Here is a 15,962-nt window from a genome sequence, read left to right as displayed (position 1 = left end):
TTTGTCATCTATGGCCTTTATTATGTTGAGGTAAGTTCCCTCTATGCCTACTTTCTGGAGGGTTTTTATCAGAAATGGGTGTTGAATTTTGTCAAAAGCTTTTTCTACATCTATTGAGATGATCATATGGTTTTTCTCCTTCAATTTGTTAATATGGTGTATCACATTGTTTGATTTGTGTATATTGAAGAGTCCTTGCATTCCTGGGATAAACCCCAATTGATCATGGTATATGATCCTTTTAATGTGCTGTTGGATTCTGTTAGCTAGTATGTTGGTGAGGATTTTTGCATCTATGTTCATCAGTGATATTGGCCTGTAGTTTTCTTTCTTTGTGACATCTTTGTCTGGTTTTGGTATCAGGGTGATGGTGGCCTCGTAGAATGTGTTTGGGAGTGTTCCTCCCTCTGCTATATTTTCAAAGAGTTTGAGAAGGATAGGTGTTAGTTCTCCTCTAAATGTTTGATACAATTCGCCTGTGAAGCCATCTGGTCCTGGGCTTTTGTTTTTTGGAAGATTTTTAATCACAATTTCAATTTCAGTGCTTGTGATTGTTCTGTTCATATTTTCTATTTCTTCCTGGTTCAGACTGGGAAGGTTGTGCTTTTCTAAGAATTTGTCCATTTCTTCCAGGTTGTCCAGTTTACTGGCATATAGTTGCTTGTAGTAATCTCTCATGATCCTTTGTATTTCTGCCACGTCAGTTGATACTTCTCCTTTTTCATTTCTAATTCTATTGATTTGAGTCTCCTCGCTTTTTTTCTTGATGAGTCTGGCTAATGGTATGTCAATTTTGTTTATCTTCTCAAAGAACCAGCTTTTAGTTTTATTGATCTTTGCTATTGTTTCCTTCATTTCTTTTTCATTTATTTCTGATCTGATCTTTATGATTTCTTTCCTTCTGATAACTTTGGGGTTTTTTGGTCTTCTTTCTCTAGTTGCTTAAGTATAAGGTTAGGTTGTTTATTTGAGATGTTTCTTGTTTCTTAAGGTAGGATTGTATTGCTATAAACTTCCCTCTTAGAAGTGGTTTTGCTGCATCCCATAGGTTTTGGGTCTTTGTGTTTTCATTGTCATTTGTTTCTAGGTGTTCTTTGATTTTCTCTTTGATTTCTTCAGTGATCTCTTGGTTATTAAGTAGTGTATTTTTTGCCTCCCGTTTTATGGCTGTTAGCATTTACCTTATGTATTGGGGTGCTCCTGTGTTGGGTGCATAAATATTTACAATTGTTATATCTTCTTCTTGGATTGATCCCTTGAGCATTATGTTGTGTCCTTTTTTGTCTCTTGTAATAGTCTTTGTTTTAAAGTCATTTTGTCTGAAATGAGAATTGCTACTCCAGCTTTCTTTTTTTTTTTTAAAGATTTATTGATTGATTGATTGATTGATTGATTGCTATGTTGGGTCTTCGTTTCTGTGCGAGGGCTTTCTCTAGTTGCGGCAAGCGGGGGCCACTCTTCATCGTGGTGCGTGGGCCTCTCACTATCGTGGCCTCTCTTGTTGCGGAGCACAGGCTTCAGACGCGCAGGCTCAGTAGTTGTGGCTCACGGGCCTAGTTGCTCCGCGGCATGTGGGATCTTCCCAGACCAGGGCTCGAACCCGTGTCCCCTGCATTAGCAGGCAGATTCTCAACCACTGCACCACCAGGGAAGCCCTCCAGCTTTCTTTGGATTTCCATTTGCATGAAATATGTTTTTCCATCCCCTCACTTTCAGTCTGTATGTGACCCTAGGTCTGAAGTGGGTCTCTTGTAGACAACATATATATGGATATTGTTTTCGTATCCATTCAGCCAGTCTCTATCTTTTGGTGGGAGCATTTAATCCATATACATTTAAGGTAATTATCGATATGTATGTTCCTATTACCATTTTCTTAATTGTTTTGGGTTTGTTATTGTAGGTCTTTTCCTTCTCTTGTGTTTCTTGCCTAGAGAAGTTCCTTTAGCATTTTTTGTAAAGCTGGTTTAGTGGTGCTGAATTCTCTTTGCTTTTGCTTGTCTGTAAAGGTTTTAATTTCTCTGTCAAACCAGAATGAGACCTTTGCTGGGTAGAGTAATCTTGATTGTAGGTTTTTTCCCCTTCATCACTTTAAATATGTCCTGCCACTCCCTTCTGGCTTGCAGAGTTTCTGCTGAAAGATCAGCTGTTAACCTATAGGGATTCCCTTGTATGTTATTTGTTGTTTTTCCCTTGCTGCTTTTAATATTTTTTCTTTGTATTTAATTTTTGATAGTTTGATAAATATGTGTCCTGGCGTGTTTCTCCTCGGATTTATCCTGTATCGGACTCTCTGTGCTTCCTGGACTTGATTAACTATTTCCTTTCCCATATTAGGGAAGTTTTCAACTACAATCTCTTCAAATATTTTCTCAGTCCCTTTCTTTTTCTCTTCTTCTTCTGGGACCCCTACAAATCGAATGTTGGTGCATTTAATGTTGTCCCAGCAGTCTCTGAGACTGTCCTCAATTCTTTTCATTCTTTTTTCTTTATTCTGCTCTGCAGTAGTTATTTCCACTATATTATCTTCCAGGTCACTTATTCGTTCTTCTGCCTCCGTTATTCTGCTATTGATTCCTTCTAGAGAATTTTAAATTTCATTTATTGTGTTGTTCATCACCGTTTGCTTGCTCTTTAGTTCTTCTAGGTCCTTGTTAAACGTTTCTTGTATTTTCTCCATTCTATTTCCAAGATTATGGATCATCTTTACTATCATTACTCTGAATTCTTTTTCAGGTAGACTGCTTCTTTCCTCTTCATTTGTTTGGTCTGGTGGGTTTTTATCTTGCTCCTTCATCTGCTGTATGTTTCTCTGTGTTCTCATTTTGCTTAACTTACTGTGTTTGTGGTCTCCTTTTCGCAGACTACAGGTTCGTAGTTCCCACTGTTTTTGGTGTCTGCCCCCAATGGCTAAGGTTGATTCAGTGGGTTGTGTAGGCTTCCTGGTGGAGGGGACTAGTGCCTGTGTTCTGGTGGATGAGGCTGGATCTTGTCTTTCTGGTGGGCAGGTCCACGTCTGGTGGTGTGTTTTGGGGTGTCTGTGGCCTTATTATGATTTTAGGCAGCCTCTCTGCTAATGGGTGGAGTTGTGTTCCTGTCTTGCTAGTTGTTTGGTATAGGGTGTCCAGCACTGTAGCTTGCTGGTCGTTGAGTGGAGCTGGATCTTGGCATTGAGATGGAGATCTCTGGGAGATTTTCACTGTGTGATATTACATGGAGCTGGGAGGTCTCTTGTGGACCAATGTCTTGAACTTGGCTCTCCCACCTCAGAGGCACAGCCCTGACGCCTGGCTGGAACACCAAAAGCCTGTCATACACACGGCTCAGAATAAAAGGAAAAAAAAGAAAGAAAGAAAGAAAGAAGAAGTTAAAATAAAATAAAATTAAATTAAATTAAAAAGTTATTAAAATAGAAAATAATTATTTTTAAAAATTTTGAAAGGTAAGTTAAAAAAATGAAAGAATGAACAAAAGGAAGTAGAGAGCAACCAAACCAAAAAAACAAATCCACCAATGATAACAAGCACTAAAAACTATACTAAAAAAAAGAAAAGAAAAGAAAAATAATGGACAGATAGAACCCTTGGAAAAATGTTAAAGCAAATTTATTCAGACAAAATCACACACAGAAGCATACACATACACAGTCACAAAAAGAGAAAAAGGGAAAAAAATATATATATCATTGCTCCCAAAGTCCACCTCCTCAATTTGGGATGATTCGTTGTCTCTTCAAGTATTCCACAGATGCAGGGTACATCAAGTTGATTGTGGAGATTTAATCCACCACTCCTGAGGCTGCTGGGAGAGATTTCCCTTTCTCTTCTTTGTTCGCACAGTTCCTGGGGTTCAGCTTTGGATTTGGCCCCGCCTCTGTGTGTAAGTCGCCTGAGGGCGTCTGTTCTTCGCTCAGACAGGTCAGGGTTAAAGGAGCAGCTGATTCGAGGGCTCTGGCTCCCTCAAGCTGGGGGGAAGTAGGGGTACAGAATGCGGGGCGAGCCTGCATCAGCAGAGGCCAGCATGACGTTGCAACAGCCTGAGGTGTGCCGTGTGTTCTCCCGGGGAAGCTGTCCCTGGATCACGGGACCCTGGCAGTGGCGGGCTGCACAGGCTCCTGGGAGGGGAGGTGTGGAGAGTGACCTGTGCTTGCACACAGGCTTCTTGGTGGCTGCAGCAGCAGCCTTAGCATCTCATGCCCATCTCTGTGGTCCGCGCTGATAGCCGCGGCTCGCGCCCGTCTCTGTAGATACTTTAATTGGCGCTCTTAATCCCCTCTCCTGGCAAACCAGGAAACAAAGAGGCAAGAAAAAGTCTGGTGCCTCTTTGGCAGCTCCAGACTTTTTCTGGGACTCCCTCCTGGCCAGCTGTGGTGCACTAGCCGCCTTCAGGCTGTGTTCATGCAGCCAACCCCGGTCCTCTCCATGGGATCTGACCTCTGAAGCCAGAACCTCAGCTCCCAGCCCGCACCTGCCCCAGCGGGTGAGCAGACAAGCCTCTTGGGCTGGTGAGTGCTGGTCGGCAGTGATCCTCTGTGCGGGAATCTCTCCGCTTTGCCCTCCGCACCCCTGTGGCTGCACTCTCCTCCGTGGCTCTGAAGCTTCCCCCCTCCGCCACCCACAGTCTCCACCCACGAAGGGGCTTCCTCGTGTGTGGAAACCTTTCCTCCTTCATGGCTCCCTCCCACTGGTGCAGGTCTAGTCCCTATTCTTTTGTCTCTGTTTTTTCTTTTTTCTTTTGCCCTACCCAGGTACGTGGGGAGTTTCTTGCCTTTTAGGAGGTCTGAGGTCTTCTGCCAGCATTCAGCAGGTGTTCTGTAGGAGTTGTTCCACATGTAGGTGTATTTCTGACGTATTTGTGGAGAGGAAGGTGATCTCCATGTCTTACTCCTCCACCATCTTGAAGCTCCCTCTGAATTTTTTCTTATGCTAGGGTTCATCAAGCTGTTTCATACTTATTGTTATAGTTAATGATATATCAAATTTCTAATTCTGGTACCAATTTATGCTGTGTTGGCAACTGGAGAATGAAACAGCAATGTAGACAACAAGCAAAATTGATTTTTATCCATCTTCTTTGAATTCCAGTAAATGGTTGCCCAATGTGCTTTTCTGTTTCAACCAAACTAAATATTATAGTCTTATTTCTCTCAACTATTAATTATTTTACTTCTGAGACTCAAGAATTTCTTAAAGCACAACAGTGCTTTTCATTTGTTAATTTTGTACCCTGCAACTTTACTGAATTCGTTGATTCAGTTATACTTATACATGTATCTATTCTTTTCAAATTCTTTTTCCCTTTAGGTTGTTACATAATATTGAACCCACAGTTTAGTTTTTGTATTTTTCAACTTAGGATTTTGGTTTGTATTATTTTTTTATTGGAGTATAATTACTTTACAATGTTGTGTTAGTTTCTGCTGTACAGTGAAGTGAATCAGTATATGTATACATATATCCCCTCCCTCTTGGACCTCCCTCTCATCCCCCCACCCAACACTACTATTTCCTTGTCTAAACGAGAAATGTTTTGTTCCTGCACTGTTTTCCTACTTTCATTTATTTGCCTGTCTGTAAACTTCCTTAAGAGGATGATTCTGAATTCTTTGTCTGATAGTTCATAGATCTTCATTTCTTTAGGGTTTACTGGAGCTTCAGTAGTTTCCTTTGAAGGTGTCATGTTTACCTGTTTTTCATGGTCTTTGGTTCCTTAATTTAGCATCTGTGCATTTGAGTAATCTGGCTCCTTTTCCAGATTGTACAGGTTGCTTTGACAGAGACAGTGCTTCACCAGTTATCTCAGTTTGGGTTTCTGGGTGTGTCTGCTGGTAATGTCCTTAAGCAGGTGGGACCTGTTATTATGGTCTATTTTAGGGCAAGGCAACTGAGCTTTGAGGATGGGGCTTGATGGGAAGTGCCACTGGCTGAGAACAGTTGGATAGGACTACTCACTGGTTTCCTACCCAGGTGAGGCTATAGGATGGACTCTGCAGTTGCCTGAATTCTCTGGTCAGTCTTACTAAATGATCAGGAATGGGTACAATTTTCAATAGTTGATGGGGCTATGAATTAGCTTCACTGCCCTAGTAGGGAAGCAGGATGGGACTCAGGGCATGTATAGCTCATTGTTTAGGGACCCAAATCAGGCCAAAATGTGCACTGAATTACCTAGTCAGGTGAGACCACTAGCTTTGCTCTGCAGATCGGGGAAGCCAATGGCTGTGCTGTCTGTTCAAGTGACACTGTACATAGGCTACTGAATGGGCTCTGCACCTTCCTATATGCTCTGGTTAGGTTACCTGGTAGGACAGGCTGAAAGGCCATGAATTAGATTCCTTGCCAGGACGCAGTGGGAGAAGCAGCTCTAAAGCTAGTAAAGCTCTTCATTTGTTGTCTTAACTCAAGCCAACCAACACCCCAAGTTTCCTGACAGAGCAGGGCCACTGGTTTTGTTCTGCAAAGTCAGCTCTGCCCACCTGCCTCTTGGCTCAAGTGCCACTGGGTTGCACAACTTCCAGGAGTTGTCTCCAGCTCTTCTGGTCAGGTGGGATCAGAAGATACTCTCCACAGTGGGTGGAGCTATATCTCAGCTCCCTTGCCTGGATGGGAGGGGGAGGATACTCTCAATAAAAAGAAAATTTTTAAAGCTTTTATTTTATCTTTTTCCCTAGCTTTTCTACTGATGGAGAATAGAAAAAGATGTCACAAAGAAAGAAAACTACAGGCCAATATCACTGATGAACATAGATGCAAAAATCCTCAACAAAATACTAGCAAACAGAATCCAACAGCACATTAAAAGGATCATACACCATGGTCAACTGGGGTTTATCCCAGGAATGCAAGGATTCTTCAATATATGCAAATCAATCAGTGTGATAAACCATATTAACAAATTGAAGGAGAAAAACCATATGATCATCTCAATAGATGCACAAAAAGCTTTCAACAAAATTCAACACCCATTTATGATAAAAACTCTCCAGAAAGTATTCACAGAGGGAACTTACCTCAACATAACAAAGGCCATATATGACAAACCCACAGCAAACAACATTCTCAATGGTGAAAAACTGAAACCATTTCCTCTAAGATCAAGAACAAGACAAGGTTGTCTACTCTCAACACTATTATTCAACATAGTTTTGGAAGTTTTAGCCACAGCAATCAGAGAAGAAAAAAAATAAAGGAATCCAAATTGGAAAAGAAGTAAATCTGTCACTATTTGCAGATGGCATGATACTATACATAGAGAATCCTAAAGGTGTTACCAAAAAACTATTAAGCTAAGCAATGAATTTGGTGAAGTAGCAGGATACAAAATTAATGCACAGAAATCTCTTGCATTCCTATACACTAATGAAAAATACACCATTTTTAACTGGAAGTTTCCAATCCAGTCCTTAGACAACAGTTAGCCTCCAAGTAGTGCTTGTTGGGATGGAGGAAGGAAAACCATAATGGCTGTCACATTACCAAGAACCATAATTATCACATTATATAACCAATATTGTCACATTATCAATAACCATAATTATCACATTACATAACCAATATTATCACATTACCAAGAACCATTTATAGTGACCGGTAATCTATTCTGGTTATATAAGCACAGAGTGGGCTTAAAATTTGGTATTTTCCAATGCTCAAAATTAGAATTCCTCCCACATTAGTTACCTAATATGGATAACTTCAGTTGATCTTAAGAAACTCAAGGCATAGATGTGCAACTTCTTAAAACATTCTTAGCTAACTTAAGAAAAAAAGTAATCACATAAAACAATCTAAATTTTATTTTTTATGCTTGTATTCTTAACAAATTAGTCTTTCATTTGTGTTTCAAAATTTTCCCATCTTGAACTGTTCTCCTTAATTAACCAGCTCAATGTTATTTGCCTAGACTGGGATGCTGTGTTTATGTCTCACCTGCCCTAAATGCTGAAGGTATTTGTCTTATATTACATATAATAAAGAAAGCACTAATTCATAGACCTAGGACCTCAAATAGTAAAAGCAAGCCTAATAAAAATCAGGTTTACAGCCCAAAGTCATATTGATGAATTATATTCTTACCTTTCCTTAATTTCAGATAAAGGAGAAGGTGTATGAGAGACTATTATTTGTACACTCTCCCTGTCAATAAGCAAAAAGGACTAGAAGGCAGACAACATGGAAATACGAAGAGAACCAATACATAATTTGTGAGCCCAGAGATTTTAAAACCCAATCACAAGCCTAGTTTTATAGACTCTCATTCTTTATCTTAGAACAGAGAATCAATGAGATTATTTTCTTTTGCTGCTGTTGCTGTTGTTGTGAGAGGGGCCTTATATGTTTTGATGTGTTACTGTTTCTATCCATCAAAGTCAATGTTCCCTAAGTTCAAACTGACATATGATATAAAAATCAAGGAGTGTGATTGATCCCTCTCCTCCTCCCACCCACACAAATACTGAGAATGCATTTTTTTCTCTTTCATCTGTGTTATATCAGGCTTAGTGTAAGCTCTCTGCATTCATATGTGAGTCATGATTAACATATGCATGTCATGTATAAATATTTTGCCCGGAAGAAATCCCATTTCCATAGAGATTTGGTTCAATGCTTCTGAATGTGTCTGATGACTAAAGTTCATCTTCACTGAATAAGGTAAACTTTAGCTTTATTGAAAAGTCCCCTAATTGTATAATCTACCTGAAGCAACATAGAAGAAAAGTTAATGAATCATTATTAAGGAGTCCTGATTTTGGCCTATATTTTATTTCTTTAATCCTGGATTTCAAAGTAAGTTAACTATTAGAAAAATTAAAGAGGAAATTGTTACACAGAAGCAGAATTGAAAATTATACCTTTAGGTTTTACAAACTGTGTCAACATTCCCAGAATGTTATCATCAGAGAATCCAGGGTCACCCTCCAGCTGGCTTGTCCTCATCATCATTATCATTAGGGAATTCCCTCCATCAATCATATTGTAACCCCATTTGTTGAAAACCTACTGTGTGTGAACATTATGCTAGGTGTTGTAGTTACGGCTGTGAATAAGATAGCCATAATCTCAGCCCTCATGGGGTTTACATTCCAGCAGGAAAGTCATATTATCAAATTACTCACTCGAGTGCTTATTCAGGTATTTTCAGTTCTATGAAGGGTACCAGGCAAGCACATGAAGAGAAGAACAGATGCATTTAAGATGTCAGAGAGCTTCTGTGAGACAGTGATATCTGAGTTCTGCTATGAATTATGAAGAGTCAATCAGAGAGATAGCCTGACAAACCTTCAGTCAGGAAGGATGATGGTAAGTTCAAAGCGCAGGAGGAAAGCCAGAGTGTCTAAAGTTGGAGAAAGCCCTGAAAGAAGTTGGTAAGGTAGGTATCAACTGGTCTCATAAGCTCTGATAAAGATTTTTCTTTATACTCCAAAAAAAAAGGGACTCTTATTCTGACACGTGTAAAAAAATATAGGTGGCATTGCTTTTGCCATTGAGACAAGAGTTGGAGTCAACATCTCCTTACCACTAAATGCCAGCATAATAAAATTATTTCTAATAACATCATCTTACATGGGCCTCATGATTGCAGTCATTTAATGAATTCCTTGCAACTCCTAATAGAAATAAACTTTAGCAAGTAATTATTTGTTCACTGTCAAAAACAAGAAACCTGTTTGCAGTACCTATGACTTGAGAGGCCGAGGTCATGAAGATTAACATATATGTCCAGAATTGGGATCTGAGGACAGTCAGAACTGACCTGTAGTCCAAATCTGAACAGCGGGAAGGACTTTCTAAATCACTCTTTAATGAGAACTATTTGATAAAAGGGAGGCCATTCATTCTCATTAAGAAAAATGGGGTAGAGGAAAGCACCAGGATATAATGATAGTGCGACAGGGCACAGTTAGAACGGGAAGTGGAAAGAGGCAAGATAAGCATGACCAGGTGGAGAGAGAGAAAGCTTCAAAAGCACAAGTTCACTAACGTAATAAGGGACCCATGGGATCAGGCTATACAATGGCTTAGAAGAGACAAAAGCTGACTTTTTTTAGGGAGATGATAAGAAAGAAGCAACATTTCTGAATCTTAGTGACAACTAAGAGCCTAAAGGTGAGACAAGAACATCAGTGCAGTGACAAGTACCATCTTTTCAAGGGTTTTAAAGATCATGGTCATCAGCCAGGTTCAGTTTCCTGAGTTGATTTAATAAAGTCAAAGCCCCCCACAGTGTGTCAATGGATTCTGCTCTCTTAAGGGCACATGGAGGCTGATGCAAGTAATAATGGTCCTCTTACACTTTCATGGTTCTTAAACGTTCACAAAGCACTTTTATCTTTATTACTTTTTTTTTGATAAGCATTTCCATCCCTCATGGGTATAGATGAAGAGGGGCAGAACCTATTTGCTTACGTTTCTGATATGTAAAAAACCAAAAAGAAAGAAAGAAATCAGCTGAAAATGTTGTCCACATTCAGCTGTGTATTTTTCTATGCCCTATTGTCTTTAGATTTCCTTTCAAAGATTCATGAGCATAGTACTTGGGGTGGAAAATTATTTGTTGTTAAGGAAATCAAAACAGAGTTTAAGCAGGTATTTTTACATATTTTGATTATTTTTTCTTCACACAATTCTATTCTGGTGTTTTGTTTGCTTTGCCCAGATGGCAAATGTGCCATTAAGTTTATTCAGCCTGAATTAATTATCTTTTTATAGTAAAAGAAAATCCCCTCCTTTTGACAAGATGTTTGTACTGTATTTATGAATAAATAGAGGCAGCTGTTATACACAGCATTATTAATAGCATTGTTTTAAACATCTCATCGGAAAAGAAATCCACTCTTCAATATAATGTAAGCTCTTGCTGTCCCAGAGTTTATCAAAGAGTGAGGGCTTCCCTGGTGGCGCAGTGGTTGAGAATCTGCCTGCCAATGCAGGGGACACGGGTTCGAGCCCTGGTCTGGGAAGATCCCACATGTCGCAGAGCAACTAGGCCCATGAGCCACAACTAGTGAGCCTGCGCGTCTGGAGCCTGTGCTCCACAACAAGAGAGGCCACGACAGTGAGAGGCCCGTGCACTGCGATGAAGAGTGGCCCCCGCTCGCCACAACTAGAGAAAGCCCTCGCACAGAAACGAAGACCCAACACAGCCAAAAATAAATAAATTAATTAATAAAAAATTTTTTTTTAAAAAAGAGTGAAAACCACAGACCTGTTATCCACACCACAGCATAATAAGAAAAATATCACACTTTCTATAAAAGAGGCACTCAATCCAAACTGCAGACATAAGGCAGTTCTCTTTTAAGTGGTTATTGTCTTTGCTGGTCATTTGGGCCTGATTTTTCAGTGCTTCACAGGTTAAGAGTGTGGGGATCACCAAAGCGGCTCACCCTGGAAACAGAAAGCTAACAGCAGCCACAGACTTCATTTAAATGGTCACAATGATGCTATTTCCTGCTTTTCAGTTGAATGGCTTTTTGATGGGTGATATGGTCATTGTAGAAAGGATTTTTCCCTTCTACAATGACCATTTACAATTTTTCCCTTCTACTCGGTAAGACTGAGTAGGTTTGCAAAGCATAAGAACCCTTTCTCCTCACAGGTCTTCTGAGTTCTATGCCAGAAAAGATAAGACAAAGTATAACCCTTTATCACCGCAATGAGATCATAACTCTCCAAGGCATCTGATTGGGCTTTAGAATTTCCCTGTTTGAAGGAACTGGCTTTCCCAGGAGGCCATACTTTTTTCTCAGCAGAGCCAACTTGTCCTAAGGATTCATTTCATTTCTTAGTCATCTTTGCTTTATCTTCAACAGCAAACATAAACTGTGCTCAAGGGAATGAATATTTGCAAGCAGTGTACCGAGGACCAGGTATAGAAGCCCCAGGTGTAGGCCTCAAGACGGTGCATTGGGGGCTTCCCTGGTGGCGCAGTGGTTGAGAATCTGCCTGCCAATGCAGGGCACACGGGTTCGAACCCTGGTCTGGGAAGATCCCACATGCCGCGGAGCAACTGGGCCCGTGAGCCACAACTACTGAGCCTGCGCGTCTGGAGCCTGCGCTCCGCAACAAGAGAGGCCGCAATAGTGAGAGGCCCGCGCACCGCGATGAAGAGTGGCCCCCGCTTGCCACAACTAGAGAAAGCCCTCGCACAGAAACGAAGACCCAACACAGCCATAAATAAAATAAATAAATAAAATTAAAAAAAAAAAAAAAAAGAGGGTGCATTGTCTTTAGAGAACTGGAAAACAATAATAAAACTGAAAGTCTGTCTGCCTTTATGATCACGATGTGCAAGTGATTCTAAACAATGCCAGTGGTAGAATACCCTTCCCTGAAAAAAAATTTTTTTGGAAGTCTATGTCTTAAACAATTGCTTAGGTTATAATTTTTAATAATATGTATGTAATCTGCAAATTAGCTCATATTTACTACTTATCCTTTGATAAGCATTGTATTTTACATGGAAGTTAGTTTGAAGACCTCAGTTACATGGTTGGCCACCAACTGTGGTGGATTCAGTTGACCCTGACTTCTAAAGAGTTCAGCCTTTTTCACACAGTTGGTGTTTTCACTGCTCTGGCCTTGCATGCATATTCTTTAAATAGATTGAACTAAATAATGATAACACTGTGATTGGAAAGATTATGAAACCGTATCTTAACTCAATTTTGATTTGTGTCTAAGATTTAAAACTAAAACAGGGAGCAAACCATGAGATGTAATAGTTTAACAAATTCAGATTTTAGTTCATTCATGAAACTTTACTGAATGTGACTAATAGCTTTAACTTTGAAATGTTCTCTTTTTGAGTTGTTAATTATTTGATTTAAAAATAAAGAAAAAGTGAAGAAAATAAAATACTCCATCTGTGGTTTGATTTATTTGCTGTCTAAATTGTCTCTTTTGCAGATGTTTCCATTTTATTAAAATTTAATCATTAGTTACTAGTCAGTTACTTATGTGAAAATAAAGAAAACATCATTTAAAATGGAGTCAAGGAGCTCTGAAGAAGGGGCTCTCATGCATTACCTTTCAGACCCCAAACAGGGGGAAGCTTACTTTATGTGCCTCAGCAGGAAAAAGGAAGAATCTCTCCTTGCCCAGCAATAGCCCCGCCAATGAGAAACTGCCACACTCAGCCAGTAAGAAACGGTAATCACCCTGAACTCTTTGAAACAGCCTCTCCTAACTTCCTCCTTCTCCCTTAAAAAAGCAACCCCCTTTCCTCTGTTCCTCAAACTTACCTATGGTTCACCATACTTTGCTTGTCCCGAATTGCAATTCCTCTGCTATTCCCAAATAAACCCATTTTGCTGGAAAAATACTTGGCTCTTTTGTTTTTTAAGGTCAACATTTACATAAAAATTTTATATAAAATTGTTACTAAAGAATCAAATTCTAAACTGTTATGTAGATTTAAATCAATTAAATAGTTGTAGTTTCTTTCTCCAGACACTTAGAGATACTTATAATTATTTATAGTATTTTTGTGAAAATAGTAACTGGTTCATAATTATTCTGAATTTTGTAAAGAAATTTATGTGAGTGATCCATACCAACATGAATTTACCTTGACAGTGAATCCTCTTCTAGGGGCACTGGTGGTGAGTAAGAGAGAGAAAACTATTAGCAAAATTCAAAACCAACAAGAATTTTTTTTAACAGAGAAGAGAAAGGCACCAGTAAAAGCAAAGTAGGACTAGACAAAGACACTAGTAAAGATTTGGGCAAGACCAAAACTTTATTAAAGAAGAGAGGATGGATGATAAACTATTTTTATATCATTCCTCGTCCAGAATTGGTTCCGCATGACTTGAGAGTTACTCTGGTTAGGAAGGAAGTGGATCTCTTCAGAATAAAAACAAACTTTTCTTTGAAGTCCAAGGAAAAGGCAAAAAGGGCAAAGGATTGAGTCAACACGATGAGTTTATGGCTTTAGAAACATTTACAAAATCGTGAAAAAGTATTGAGAACTTGGACAGCTTATTCAAACTAAAAAAATGATTTGTTTTCTTTTTGCCGCAGACTTACAGTTAATAAGACAAAAGCTGAAATATCCAGCTTTATAACCAGTTAGAGGATTACAAGGTTATTGAAATTAAGTTTTTGAAAACATAATTGAAATTATATCCAAAAGTCTAAGAACGAGGTATCTGAACATCATTGTAGAAAAACATGTTTATCAGTATGGAAAATCTTGACTTTGGGACTGAAACTCCAAATAACTATGGATAAAGTTCATTGAGAAGAAATGAGTAACGAGAGAAATAAGTGGAGACAAAATATCTAGGAAAATCCATTGTGTCCATGTTAAATGAGTTAAAGAAAATGTTCTGCCAATTTCTAGGAATGTGTATGTAGCTCAATTTATGTAATTATATTGTTGCTAATTGAAAGAGCAGACTTTTTTTCTTCTGCCATGATTTTTCACTTTCAAACTCATTATACTGCTTTGATTTCTTGATTACCTTAAATGCCTCTCAAAGGCATTTTTAACTTGGAGTCTACAGATAACCAGTTTGTCCCTGAGTGAGTTTCCAGTGATCTCTAACCCTCAGAAAATAAATCTAAGTGTGTATCAGTGTGCAATACTGTTTTTCAGGAGCGGGTCCATAGTTTTCATCAGAATTAGTAGAGTGTTCCATGAATCAAAAGGTTTTAAGATTGTCTCTCTAGGAATCCCTTTTTCTCCCTATCAAGTCAAAGGGTCAGGCAGTGTTGTATCTTGTAAAACTTGCATTTGTACTTTAATGTACATCTCAGGATCTTGTTAAAATGCAAATTCTGACTCGTTAGTTACCAGGAGATGTGATGCTGTTGGTTCATGGATCATACTTTGAGAAACAAGGGTTTGACATCAGAGAGCTTTTGCCTCTGAGCTGTTCCAGGAGACCACCGCCATTACTGAATGGACACCACCCAAGAGACATGGAACCAGGTGTGGCCTCAGTCATCTGAGCCCAGGCAAGCCGCCTAACCGTGCTGAGTCTATTTTCTTGTCTCTAAAAAGGCAATAATGATATTATTAGACTACCAGGATGGTTGTGAGTTAAATTAGATGCTGACTGCAGTTCTTGGTACAGAGTAGATACAAAATAACTTTCTTCTCTTCCCCCTTCCCCCGAACACTTTGTAGTTTCCTTTTACTCTAGTGAGGTGATTACTTAAGAGTTATCATCAACAAATCTGAGGATAGCCGCAGGGTGAAAATAGGTACAGTATTACAGATGCCCAGAATTTCCTTGAAAGAGTTCTATTTCAATACCCCCAGTCTCAAGCAGAATTAGAATTCTAGTTTTTTCTACCTATCAAATTTCACCAGTAAACTGCCAAAACAAATTGTCTATTTGTTGTGGTTTTGGCTTAGCAACAGGTTGCCCTGGGGAATGCTGCCTTTAAGCCAGTTTGACCACTGCCTTCTCCCCCTATTTCAACTTCAACACTATTTGCATCAGTTATATTGGTTAATTGTCACTTATTACAGCGAATACTGTAATATTCTCAAATTCTTATCATGTCTCTTGCTAATTTTCAAGCTATTCTATCTGCTAGATTTCACCTATCTCACTGCTACTGAATGTAATTGCTTACATTATTTATATTAATTATTGATTTAATGTACGACCTTGGTTACTCATCTTATTTTCTGTCCTTCTCAGGTTGTCAAGAATCAAATATGTCTAAGTTGCATTGTATCACAACTCCCAAGAGTCAGGTGAAGCTGGGGCTTTAATGCTTTGGAATAGGTCAAGCTTATTCTTTTTTGTAGTTAATTCACTGCCCTCGCTAATGAATGATTTCATGCTCTCATCATTAAGCTACAAAGGCAGGACAATTTGGTAACTACTTTTTTTATTAGCAAAGTAACAAGGTTGTAATTAACATGAAACACATTAATTTGACTTACTATCAAATTCTTACCATTGATAAAGTCTCTGAGATGGTAGTGAACAAAAGTGGTAG

This window comes from Eubalaena glacialis, chromosome 5, assembly GCF_028564815.1.
Source record: "Eubalaena glacialis isolate mEubGla1 chromosome 5, mEubGla1.1.hap2.+ XY, whole genome shotgun sequence".
In the NCBI taxonomy this organism is placed as follows: Eukaryota; Metazoa; Chordata; class Mammalia; order Artiodactyla; family Balaenidae; genus Eubalaena; species Eubalaena glacialis.
This window is presented reverse-complemented; position numbering follows the sequence as displayed.